We start from the raw sequence: 1,019 nt of genomic DNA, 5'->3' as shown, positions 1-1,019 counted from the left end.
GGCAATTGTCAACGCAACATGACATCACGTTTCAAAAACAATGCGAAACAAATACATAATTTGAATTGTTTAGGTACATAGGAAATTGTTGTTAGTTCACATTAGATTTTTTGCTCAATTTTGAGTATTTTATCTCTTCTTTCTAATTGTGTTAATTGAGTCACCTGAGCATTAATTTTTTCATGTCAGCCTAACACCACATATTTATTAAACGTGTTCATATATATATCATATTGTATTATAGATGTATTGAATATTGTATGTCCATGTTTAGATTTTTAACATATTAATCGGACTATGCTCGTATCAAATTATAGTTCTATCTTGTTGTGTTTGTATCGATGCGGTTTGAAAGTAATCGGAGTGTCGATCAGCGAAAGAGAATCTTTGAATCTATCGAACATATATGGAATTAGAGATAGCATTCCACTGATGTTAGGTTATGAACTGATGTTTCCGTGTAGAAGAAGCAAACTCTCCTTGTGACCAACCTTTTCTTCGGTGATTTTATAAGGAACATCAATTGTACATAAATTGCCACCCGTGAAAATATACTAATTTTTATGTTTCCAAATATATGTGCTTACTTAAAAGCAAAAATAAAATTCGCATCATAATAATATCTTGACTGTTAGGCAAATACCTCACAAACTTACCAATTTAACATAAGAGAAAATTATTTCCGTAGGATAAGATCCAAAAAAACGTTTAGGAATCATCATATTTAGTTTTGTAGTTACGTATTTATATTCATCACACATAAAATAATCTTTATGAATAAAATAAAATATGGGTTTTTGTGTGTTACCTTTATTTATTTATTTATGTGCTAAAGATAAAAACAAAGATAGAGCTATACCCTCACTTATTGATGTACTTCTTCTTCCCCTATTCAACTATTATTGATGTACTTAAATTATCACTTGTCTTCCTGGTTTTAGCAAACGACTAGTCATGACCTATAAGACTGATTAAACTTATATGCAGACGCGGACGATTAATATTATTGGAGAAACAAT

The sequence above is a fragment of the Morus notabilis genome, unplaced genomic scaffold (assembly GCF_000414095.1).
Source record: "Morus notabilis unplaced genomic scaffold, ASM41409v2 Scaffold2064, whole genome shotgun sequence".
In the NCBI taxonomy this organism is placed as follows: Eukaryota; Viridiplantae; Streptophyta; class Magnoliopsida; order Rosales; family Moraceae; genus Morus; species Morus notabilis.
The sequence above is the reverse complement of the archived record's forward strand: the minus strand, read 5'-3'. Positions refer to the sequence as shown.